Source organism: Triturus cristatus, chromosome 5_1 (genome assembly GCF_964204655.1).
Source record: "Triturus cristatus chromosome 5_1, aTriCri1.1, whole genome shotgun sequence".
NCBI lineage: Eukaryota > Metazoa > Chordata > Amphibia > Caudata > Salamandridae > Triturus > Triturus cristatus.
Window position 1 is genome coordinate 156,619,219 of NC_140587.1, and position 11,947 is coordinate 156,631,165.

Here is an 11,947-nt window from a genome sequence, read left to right on the forward strand (position 1 = left end):
CATCCTCTGATGAGATGCTGGCTCGACTTAGCCGCGTTGGTGCTTCCAGGCACTATGGTGTTGGTCCAGCTACACAAGACTGCAAATTGACCTGGCCTGCGAGCGGCACCCGCGGAGCGGGGGCCGCGAGGCGTAGGTCTCAGCAACAGAGGAATGGAAAAAAAGGATCTGCACTCGCTGCACAACAGCTGACGAAGAGAGTCATGTTTTAAGGCTCTGAATTCAGCAATGGATGATAAACGTGTGAGTGAGTGGTTTTGTGTGTTTGTGGATTGAGCGACTAGTGTATTTGTTGCCTGGAAATTGTGAAGTTGGGATGGGTTTAAATGTGGTTTGCCTATATCGTTATTCAGAGCAGAGTGGATATGTGTAGGTATATTGTTTAGATACATTTTGTATGTGTGTTTGTTTTTGTTCAGAAGTTCTATCTGGCATTTTGGCAGTGACTTGAGTCGTAAGATTTTGAGTGCACGCCTTTCGGTGACATTGGGGTGCATGGTCACCAAGCGCAATATTGCAAAGCTATGTAGGGCTGTATCGGGCCGACGCTGAACGAATAGAGGACAGATATGGACAGGTGCACGCTTGCAGAGAGGGCAGTTTATGAGAGTAGAGGCTACCCACACAAATGGACCAAAATCTGGGGGAAGTCGAACGAGTATAGGGTAATGGTATGCTTGTCAGTTGACCCAAGTGGACAGGGATGGATGTCTGCAGAGATCTAATGAGTGAGACGAGAATGCTGGGATGAGGGGAAAGAAAATATGTTTTTTTACCATTCTGTGAATTGATTTTATCACCCATTGGCGGACGCTACTTTGATACATAATTTTGAGAACATGAACGTCTTCCTAATGCAAAGTTTATTTTTGCAATAAAAAAAATGGAATGTGAAGGACTGGAAAGTTGTGTATGTTGAAAGAGAAGGGGGTGGGATTAGGATGAGAGTAGAGTCTCTGTTTGCGTGAGAGTGGGTAAACAGGGGTTTTGAGAGATGTTGGTAGGCTGAGTAGGGGATGATTTTGCCTTATTGGTGGAGGGGAGTGTTGAAAGAGTGTTTTCATTGGTTTTGTGTGAGAAGAGGAATGTTGTGTGAAAACCGGTATCATAGGGTTGGAGAAGGGTTAAGAACGGTGGCAAAGGCAACGCATCGGAGTAGGCAGAGGGGAGTGGAAGGGTTTTGTTTGGAAAGGGTGAGAGTTTGCAAGATTGAAGCTGTGCATTTTTTTTAGGTTATTGCTAAGTAAACAACATGTGTATTTGGTTGTGTTGTAGTACAGAATTGTGGTTTATGTAGACATGTGAGGATGTAGGGATAAAATGGTATGTAGGAGCGTAGTGTTTGGTGAGTGAGTGAAAAGTGGATTGAACTTGTTTGTTGGTAGAGAGACTTGTGTGTTTGTTGTGAACTTGTGTACATGGCTGTGTTTTGTCACTGTTTCCTGGAGATTGGCTGTAGATTGTGAAACTGACAGCATCTCTGGCCATTGGCCCTTCCCGCCTGAGCAGACCCAAAGAAGGCACTCACCCTTAGCCTTGACGCCCATGCTGAGAAGGGGAAGGACTTGTAAAGGCTGGTGGTGAGGTCACATTACCTATTCTCGGCCTGGTAGGCTCAGCTGCAGGCCCAGCTAAGTGGCTGCCCAGCAACCATCAAATAAATGCTTCTGGAGGAGGGGTGTGTTCAGCTTTCTAATCAAGAAGTTGTGTCTGGAAGAGTGGGTAGGAAGAGAGAAATGAAGGGGAGAGGAGATAAACATATTCGAGCAACAGTAAACTTTATTTAATGGAGGACAGAACTGCACAAATTCACAAACCTTTCCAATTAACTCAAGCACAGTTTGTCACCAAAAATGCTACTTACCATATAGATCTAAAAATGCACTTTGATTATAGTCTAAAGGGTAGACAGCTATTGTGCTAATAAGCACAACTCATGTAATCAGCAGGTGCCCATGAGTCGAAAAAGCAGGGAGCTGACAGGGCAGGGGGGAACGAACAGAGGGAAAAAGAGGCTGTTAAAAGAGGGAAAGCACATAAAGAAGGGAAGCAGGGGTAGAGTGGAGCATAAAGTGAGGGAAACATAGGTTTTAAAAAGGAAGATGAAGCGGATTTTCAGTCTATAGAACGAACAAAAACAGTTTTTCTTTCTGCAACAAGCGCTAACAGAGTCAAAGTCCCAGTGGACAGAGAGTATTTACAAGAAATAACAAAGCAACAAGTTTTATTACCATAGGTTATATTTTGGAAACAATCAGACCTGGGTTAAGGACAGCTTAAGAGAAGTAAAGGTGCTCCTCTTACTAGTAGGTGTGTCGCAAGGGGTTTCAGGTTGTTTGAAAACAGAAGATGACCTACAGATTAGCATTCCAAGGTAGGTTGAGCTTCAAGAGTCCATTGCCTTTTGGTATGCAAAACTGGTTTGTCTCACAGGAAAGGAAGCCAAACCCCTTTGTCCAGAGCCCTTTGGCACCTATCCACGTGGAACAATTAGCTAGTCATAGGCATGTCCACCCTCAGGCTAGAAGTTAGCCATCTTGGTGAGGGCAAACTTAAGAATTATGGGACAGGGTTATTCCACTTCCCACAGTGAGTGGTCATATAGGGGCGTAGTGACCCAAAAGGTAGGGAGCAGCTTGGCTACTACACTCCCCTAATGTCCCTAAACTCACTATTTAGGGGAGACCCTGGTACCAGAGATTTAGATCCCGGCCAACCTATGAAGAAGAAAGACACTGAAGAGCTGCAAAATCACAGGCTGTGGAAGAAGCAACTGACCAAGCGCCAGCCCTGCCGGCCTGTCTGCTGTTCCCGACAGAGTCTCCTAAAGTCATGTCGTCCTCCATCTGCCGGGCACCCAAGGCTTGGAATGCCTACCTGCAATAAAGAACCAGGGACTCCTGTGGAGCAACAGAGCTGCTTCCCTGCATCCTGCAGGTACCCCAAAGATGACTGTGAGACTCCGGAACCGCAAAAACCCGACACCGCAAAGCACCACTGCACCCACACTTCCTTGCCCAAGCTGAAGTGGGCAAACTATGCCAGCGTGGTCTCTCGGCCCTCCAGGAACAAGATCCACATTTGGCTTGCCCACTGTGAACTCCTCCATGCCGCCTGCAGCCTCTGTTCACAGGCCTCTTGCAACTGGCTATGTTCCAGTAAATTGCCAAACTGTGCAAAACAATTTGTTTTCTGGCAAATGTCTGCCTGCTCTTGAAAGCTCATAGGATGGTGATTTTATGTTGATACCATCTGCAGGGAAAATAAATAAGACGCTTTCTTCTGCAGCACTTTTTTCCCATTGTTCCCAAAAACTACAAAATGTAGCTGTATTTTGGCTAATTTCTCAGGCCACTCCAGGGGAATCCACAAACCTTGGGTACCTTTAGAATTCTCAGGATGTTGGAAAAAAAGGATGCAAATTTGGCGTGGATACCTAATTTGGAAAAAATGTTGTGGGGCCTACGCACAAACTACCCCAAATAGCCATAAAAATACAATGCTGTTCTATAGTACTGATATATTTCACAGATTAACATGCATGAATCTTCCTCATCGTTGAGGTGGGAGTCCAGAATATTTATAACAAGTAGTGCAAAGAAAGCACCACATAGCAAAGTTGAACAAATGATATTGTTAGCCAATTCACCTGCTTTTAATAAGAACCAAACTTCAAACAATCAGGAAGCAGCTCCATAAGCACTCTTCCCCTCAAGAGCCACCACACCTCAGATTTCTTTCCACAAGTGTAAAGATAATGTACAGGAAGTATCCAATCTGGTGAGCTCCTGTTGGGGAGGTGGGAGGGTGCTGTGTAAATCTATGAAATATATCATTCATTTAAACTTTATTTCGGCAATGAGCCATAAAAGTCAACAGAGATAAATATAACATACATTTATACAATTCATCATATAAATGGGAGATAATTACATTGAGTTGGCGATAAAATTTGTTTTGTAATTAACCCATAAGTACAGTACCGCATATAAAAACATAAATAGCATATATAAATTAATTAAAAAACAGAAACAATTGATTACATGGGCTGGAGAGACAATAAGACATAAGTGAAGCACAAAAAGTGGGGAAAAGGGGAAAGCAGAGCATAAATCCAAATATATTTACAGCTTGTAACTAGATTTTTTCCGAATAAAATACACACTGTATAAAAATCTACTTATTCCAAAAACCACTAACTGTGAGGTGTTTGACTTGAGTATACGCTCTGCCTCTTTGTAAGATCTAACCCCCATGTAATTACAAACAGGTTTGATCCAACAACTCCTTGGTTTTTTGTATTTCGGGCAGAAAAAGAGTAAATGGGCAGCATCTTCTTTGGCCCAAGGGTACACAATTCCGGGCCTTTTACCTTCCCCCAGCATGATGTATATGCGTTAATCTGTAAAACACCATACCTAAACTGTAAGTATAATGATTTTGCTAATGGTGGACAGATCTCATCCATAAATTGCTCTAAACTAGGAGTATCTTTGAAAAGCAGAAATTCCATGGTCAGTTTGCCAAACGATGAGCTATACAATAGTTCACCGTTGACGTACAACCAAAAGGTATCCTTTACAAGCTTCCTAGAGGACAATGTCATATTCTGTGGAGCGTCCCATAGGTGTGCAAGCCCTAATCTTTCATACCACTTTGAAACATACTTTACCCATGGTGTATTCAAATAGCCATCAATCTGCGAAAGTTCGACAAAACCGCTTTTATAGACACTCAGTTCCGGGGTTACCCATAGTCTGACCCAATACAACAACGGTTTTAAAATTACTTGGTAGTCTATTTTTTTTAGATTAATATCTAAAAATACAGGAACCAAAGGGGTTCTAGTTGGTATCTTTAGTAGGCTACGCACAAAGTAATTTTCCAATTTTCCAAAAGTATTATTACAATAGTAGCCCCAGACCTCAGCACCATAGAGTGCAGCCGATTGTGCCTTAGCTTTGTATACTTCTAGAGCCGGGGATATAGCCTTGGAGTAGCTAGCTCCATGAACTCTTAAAATAGGCATTGAATTTTGTTTGAGGGATATGGAACTTTTATCTATCTGTCCTTTCCAAGACAAGTTACTGTCCAATAAAATCCCCAAAAAGGTAAAACTCCCAACCTGTTCCAATTGTTTATTTTCAAGGAACAGATTACTCCTAAGGGATTTTTTGGGGTTTATGGACATGTACTTGGTTTTGCTAGGGTTTATTTCTAACCCCTTCCCCTCACAATATTTTTGAAATGTATCAACCAAGTTTTGTAAGCCTCTCGGTGTTTGGGAGATAAGGATAGTGTCGTCGGCAAATAATAATGCCGTAACCGCTTCACCACCTAGTTTTGGGGAATCATGCACGCAGTTACTCAGATAACTTGGTATATCATTAACATATAGGGAAAAGAGTGTAGGGGCTAACATGCATCCTTGGCGCACACCACGGTCTACGGGAATAGCCCTGGAGATTTCACCATTCTTTCCCCATCTGATTTTGGCAAAATTCCCCGTGTGAAGCCTGATAAGTTCTTTAAGTAGTTCCCCTGGGACCGCCATGTTCTTAAGTGTAGACCACAGCAATTTACGCGGAACAAGGTCAAAGGCGGCCCTAAGATCCACAAACGCCACATATAGACTACCCTTCCTTAGGTTTATGTACTTCCAACAGATGCACATAAACCTAAATACTTGATAAATAGTACTAATTTTAGATCTAAAACCAGCTTGATATTTAGTCAGTATTTTAGTCTCTTCAGTCCAATCTAAAAGCCTGTTTAAAATATGTCTGGCAAAATTTTTTTGTAAAATGTCAATTAAACTAATTGGGCGGTAATTACTAGGATCATAACGGTCTCCTTTTTTAAAAATTGTTATTATTTCAGCCCCTTTCCAGGAATCAGGAATTGGTGTACCAGCAGCAATCGAATTACACAGGAAGTTTATATATGGTCCCCACACTTCTACTTCATGTTTTAGTAAATCGCCGGGAATTTTGTCAGGACCAGGAGCTTTGCTCATTTTCACGGCCTGCAAGGCCTGAATGGATTCTTCTAAACTGAAGAGTAAGGGGGCATTACTCGTTCCTAAGTCTATCACGTGATCCTTAAGGGACAAACTATTCTTTTTATTGGCGTAAAGCTTGGTAAAATGATCACACCATGTATTTTCATCTAGGAAAATATCCTTAGTTGATCTACCCTTCTTATTTCCCTTGGCAATTAAATTCCAGAACGTACTTTGGTCACGCTGCTTAGTTGCAATTAAGAGATCCTCCCAAATAGTTTCATCCCAGGATTTTTTTGCTTGGTCCATGGTTTTGTTATAAATTAGTCTTCCGTTTTTTATATCTAGACGATTACCAGATTTTACTGCCTGAATCAGCCTTAATTTAGCTTGGCGGCAGTCTTGATTATACCATGGATTCACCATTTTGAGGGGATTCCCTTCCCTATTACTGTCTTGTTTATAAGTTTTACTCAGTAGTGGAGTTAAAGCATCCAACAACTTATAATGTAAATCAAGAACACCCTGAGTACCCACTGTAGGCAGCTGGGGTGTTCCCATAATTTCAGAGAAGACATTATAGATCTTTTCCAATGTTTTTTCCGACCCCAAAATATGTGGCCATCTTACCGCACGTCTATTGTTAGATATTTGTAGCTCCCCACTAGATGATGTTGGTAACATTTCTTCGTCATGTCTAGTAATAAATGAGTGGGGATCTAACCGTAGTTGGAGAGGGAAATGATCACTCTCTGTCCTTTGATCTACCTTAAAATCTGCTATTAATTCCCATACGTTCCGGGATGCCATTATGAAGTCTATGTGTGATCTGTAAGATCCCTTGAAATAAGTCGGAGCTGCTGGTCTATCCGAACAAAAACGGCAGTTGCAAGCCCTTAAGTCGTGCGCCACAGTCAATTGCAAAATTTGAAAAACAGCTACAGTGTTATTAACTGAGCCCACTGATTCTAGGGGTAAAATATCATTAACGGCGTCTTGTTCATCAAATATTTTTTCCATACCTGAAACAGGCTCATATCTACAATTAAAATCCCCGCCAACTAATACCTTTGCATTATCTCCCAGTGTATCTAAAAAGGAATCCAGGATTTCTATCGTTTTAGATTCCTTATGGGATGGTTATGGTCTATTGTATATATTTATTAAGTAAATGATTTCTTTCCTTCTGGTATGAATTTTAATGCCAAGTAGGTCTGGAGGGGAAATGGATATCTGTCTAGCCTCTATTTCTAGAGACACTTTAACCCAAATAACCAGTCCCCCTGATGCTCTACCTCTATTGGATGGTGTTGCATTAGAACAAAATGTTTTATAACCCAACCTGTGGGGAATTTCCACCATCCATGTCTCCTGTAAGAGTATGATATCATAATCCTCTATGTATGAGGACCATATCTCATCCATTAAATTCTTAGCTAACCCAGCTATATTCGAAGATAACATTCTGATACTTGGATCCTCTTTTATATGTGTTGAGGCTGGGCCTACTAATATGATTTCATTCCCCGTATTGACCTCTGATATGACTAAAGGATTTACCTTATTAGCTTGATTAGCAACTTCAATATCATCGTTTCCCTCCGTGGACATTATATAATACTTGTCTGTGACCCCTGAACTAGCAGCCTCACTCGTTGTAGGATAGGAAGATAGAATCTTATTTCCCAACTTGTCTAACACAATAACACCGGGGCATGTTGGTATTGTAAGGTTTGAACCCAATTGATCAACATTCACGCCTGAACCCCATATCGAATTGTCTATTCGTGTGTCTGTGCTTGATTCATTTGAATGTCAATCATTTTGATCTAACATGCTCAAAGCTGAGAATCTATTTTCAGTTGGGATGGTAAAGTTTATGTCTCTGCTATTGAGCATGGGTCTGCGAGTGTTAGGTAATAGTGGTACTCTGGTCAAATGCCTATAGAAATACCCCAGAGAATGCACTCCCACATCGAGCTCCCCTATATCCCGGGATGCTGCTCTTAGAAGGACGGTTGCAGCGTGCTGGGGGTATCTAAAATTGATAATTATGCAATCCCCCTTGCATCTTTTTCTTGCGCTACCAATCCAGGAAACCCTTCTAGTAGACAGAATGTCATCAGAGAGGAGTGGGGGAAAACCACAGTTTTTATGTAACCAAGCAATTGATTTCCGTTTGAGGGAATCGTGGGATTCCTCCCGATGATTTGATATAGTCGAGTCTAGGGGTGGGACATTTGAGAGGACTACAACATAAGGTTCACAATCAGGCGGGAGGTTAATGTGATTTGGTCTATATCCAGGAGTAATGGTCCTCTCACTATTAGGTGGAGCTACATTTGACTGAGAGGTACAACCAACTGGATGACATATCTCCCTGGGTAAAGATTTGAATGGGCTTTTTCTTCTGATTATGGCTGATTGTGCCTGGACTGTTGAATATATTTCTGATTCAGGAATTGTTGCAGTCTGATCTTTCCTCTTGTTCTCTAAAAGACCGCCCAAACTAGATACCTCCATAGATAAGAAATCAATTTTTTCCAAAAGAGGTTTGGTCACCAAATCTAATTTTGCTTCAAATAGACTAGATACCTCCATGGATAGAGAATCAATTTTTTCCATGAGAGGCTTAGTTATGAGGTCTAATTTGTCCTCAAAAATCTTGGCAATATGACCCAAAATGTTATCATTCCCATCACCCTTGCTAGCTGTGTTATCAGTAGCAGTCACAGTATTTCTATGTCTTTGGTCCAACTTCAACTTTGGGTGAGCATTTCCCCACTTAGTTAGGGTTTTCCTACATTTTCTTACAGGTCTCTTAAAGGGGGAAAGAGGTGACACAGGTTCAGTAGGTAACTCTAACGGTACTTGAGTAGATACTTCGTGATCTAAGGAAGTGGTGGTTACGGTTTCAGAACGAGAAGTGTCGATGCTGGTTAAATCCAACATAGTGAGATCACTTTCAATATTAGTATCTATAGAAGTGGTGAGGTCCGGAGTAGAATCCTTCCCCAGTGATTTTCGTCGGTCATTATTTATCTTGCTCACCATTTTGACCAAATAATTGTCCAAGGTGGAGTTCTTTGTGGCCATTCTGAGTTTCAATACAAATGTGTTAGTCTCTAGTATTGGTAGTAAGAAATCAGTACTGTTTAAAAATCGTACCTCTACACACCAGTGGAGAACACATAAATGTTAAAAGAAAAATACCTATCTCAATTCAATCGCAAGTTGTTACAGTACTATAGCGGGACAGCAACCCCGGTTCAGCGAATGTTCAGCTGGATAAAGCCTTGATACAACTCACGTCATCAACGTAGCACCGAACAGTTTTAGAAAACCTTGATTTAGGGGGGTGGCCCGGCCCGACCTCTTCCGGCCTCCTAACGGCCGCACAACGGCCCGCCCTTTGCCCGGGCTTAGCCCGGCGTCGCCCGCGCGCGTCCCGCGACGCGGAGGGAGCCTCTGCCTTATCAGCGCCTCCGGGCGCGAAGACAAGCGGAAGTGGCCGCTAAGCAGGCTGGGAGCTGTAGTCTCCCCCTGTCACGGGCGCGATAGCGTTGGGCGCCGACAGAGGAGACAAACAGCGTGGGCACCCCAGGAGCGGCAGGGCAGCAAATGAATCACCAGCAGGACCTCCGGTAAGTGAACAACGACAAGAATTGCACCCCCGCTCCACCGAGGGAGCCTCTGCCTTTTCAGCGTCTCCGGGCGCGAAGACAAGCGGAAGTGGCCGCTAAGCAGGCTGGGAGCTGTAGTCTCCCCCTGTCACGGGCGCGATAGCGTTGGGCGCCGACAGAGGAGACAAACAGCGTGGGCACCCCAGGAGCGGCAGGGCAGCAATGAATCACCAGCAGGACCTCCGGTAAGTGAACAACGACAAGAATTGCACCCCCCATATCAATAGTGGAGAACCGCAATGTACATGTAACTTGTTTTTTTTCTCCAGTAAGGAATCTTTCATAGATTCACAAGCTTGAATCCGAATAGCAAGCAGTAATTAAGTGGTGGTTATTGTCTCATGTAAAGGAAAGCCAACCTCACTGAAACATATGGTGAAGGGCTGCTTCACCCACTGCAGCATCGTATTTCATTGTTGCAGCCAGGCAGTAGTGTCAGGTAAACGTATGCCTCTTAGTCTATGTAGAAGACCTGCAGATGTCTGGTTAGGATACACTATCGCAAAGGGCAGAAGATGTGGCTACACTTCTTGTGACTGTGCTCGTTCTTTCCCACTCAAACGAAGTCCAGCCTTTTCATAACAGAAAACCATTGCCGCTTAAACCCAACAGGCTATACTGCTTCATGACAAAGTATGTCCCTTTCTTGGAGGCACAAAGGTTACAATGAGTTATTCAGATTTTCTGAATGTTTCAGTTCTATGTATGTAGAACCTTAGGCATCTTCTGACATTAAAAGTAAGAAGTGTTCTTTCTGCTTCATTAGTTGGGTTTCTAAAGAATGCCTTTAGGACAATTGTCTCATTGACATGAAAGCTAGATGGGACCTTAGGGATAAAAAGAGGGTTGGCCCTAAAAATGACTCTATTATTTTAAATTGCATATAAGACATCTTTATTGTAAAAGCTTGAATTTCACTGATCCTTCTGGCAGAAGCTATGGCTAGAAATCAAGCCACCTTCTAGGGTAGATGTTTTGATTTTGTCTTGTGAATAGGTTCAAAGGGACATCTCATTAGTTGAGACAGGACTATAGCCAATTGCCAAGTAAAAGGAGGCTTCTTAATAAGAAAAGCCCTGTGGAGTCATCAATGAAATTTCTTAACCGACCTGTCAGACTATAACGACTTTCGGTTTTAAGATCTTCAAAAGATTGTTACCAGGTGGATCTTTACTGAATTTTGTGAAAGACCTGTGTAATCCAGGTGTAGCAAGTATGGCAGAATCTGCTCGGGTGTGGACTCAAAAGGATGATTGGTATTAGAAGAACACCAAATGCAAAAACAAGTCTAATTAGAATTGTAAGTCCTGTTTGTTGTTTTGGCTCTGGCTTTTATCCAAGATTCCTCTACATTGTTGAGAAATATTTAAGAGGTGAAATTTGTTGAAGTCAGGAACCATGCCGGTAAGATGAGACCCTGGTGCTGGATGAACTATTTGCCCCTTGTTAGCCGGGTCTGATGGCTTAGTGGACGAATGTTTAACCTCATGTTCACAGGGTCAAATCTCGGCGGGTACACTCGGCCTTTCTTCCTTCTGAGATCTATAAAATGGGTACCATTGAGCTCGATAACAATAAATGTTTGTTGTTCAGTGCCAAAATAACTTTTTGGGTGAGAGTGTGCTTTAAAAGTCCCCGTCCTTGCTATCTGAAATGCATTCCCACATTACCCTTTTTGTGGATATCTACTGGCATAGCATCAAAGGTTGCGGTTGATGGTTTTTGCGAATAAGCCCAAGTTTAGACTTCCAAATCTTTGAAAGTTCTGCAATAATTGGTACTGGCCCCGTTCCCATTTGTGACACACTTCTGAAGTACTGCTGAGAGAGTTTGCCCAATGTCTATTACGGGAACGTGTTCTATTTTCAAAGTATTTTGGTGTTGTACTATCCATTTCCAAATCCTTTGAGATTCCCTGGATAGCCACTTTGATCTTGTTCCTCTTTCCTTTTTCGGGTAGAACACTGTAACTGTATTATTGGTATGGACCATTGAGTTCATAGTTCTTGGGAGAAATGGGTTAAGACCTAGGGCCACTGCTTTTAACTCTAAGAGATTGATGTGCAACTTTGTTTATTGAAATTACTATTTGCCACTGATGTTGAGGTCTTGCAAATGTGCTCCCCACCCTTCTATAGATACATTTGTGGTCGCTACAAACTGAGATTGTAAGGGAATTAAAGGGAGGCTTGATGAGACATCTGTCTGCATCTATCAGCCCATGGCCAGTCTAATCTTAGGAGAGACATGCTCAAAAGTACCT